The sequence below is a fragment of the Pteropus vampyrus genome, unplaced genomic scaffold (assembly GCF_000151845.1).
Source record: "Pteropus vampyrus isolate Shadow unplaced genomic scaffold, Pvam_2.0 Scaffold692, whole genome shotgun sequence".
Taxonomy (NCBI): domain Eukaryota; kingdom Metazoa; phylum Chordata; class Mammalia; order Chiroptera; family Pteropodidae; genus Pteropus; species Pteropus vampyrus.
In genome coordinates this window covers 9,105-9,563 of record NW_011889473.1, presented here as the reverse complement: position 1 = coordinate 9,563, position 459 = coordinate 9,105, and positions in this window count along the sequence as shown.

Below are 459 nucleotides of genomic sequence, written 5' to 3'. Positions count from 1 at the left end.
TCTCACTGGAATCTCATGTGCTGGAGAAAATGAGCGATATTGCTCTTTCTATTCATTTTCTTATACAGACAAAGATTTACATTTAACCTTGCTTAACCCTATTACTTCCTAAGAATCTTTCTCCCATACAGTACATCGTGTATTACGGCTTCAACAAATGAATGGTGGATGTACATTTCAGACATAGCAAGCTCCCAGGTTTCACTACCTGTGAGCAGGTTCACTGACCAGAACGATGTTCATCACATTCCTGGTTATGTCAGCACAGGCACAGAATCCTGACAGCAGCGCTAACGAGACGTCCTCACGCAGAGACCAGTGCCTCTCAGACGTGATCGTGGACCTCGTGTCCCAGCGTATCCTGGAAGCCAGGACTCCTGCGTCTCCTCCTGCCTGCTCTGCAGCTTCCCCTGGGACAGAGCACTCTCAGGGGTTGGCTCGTGTTTCAGGAATGACAGT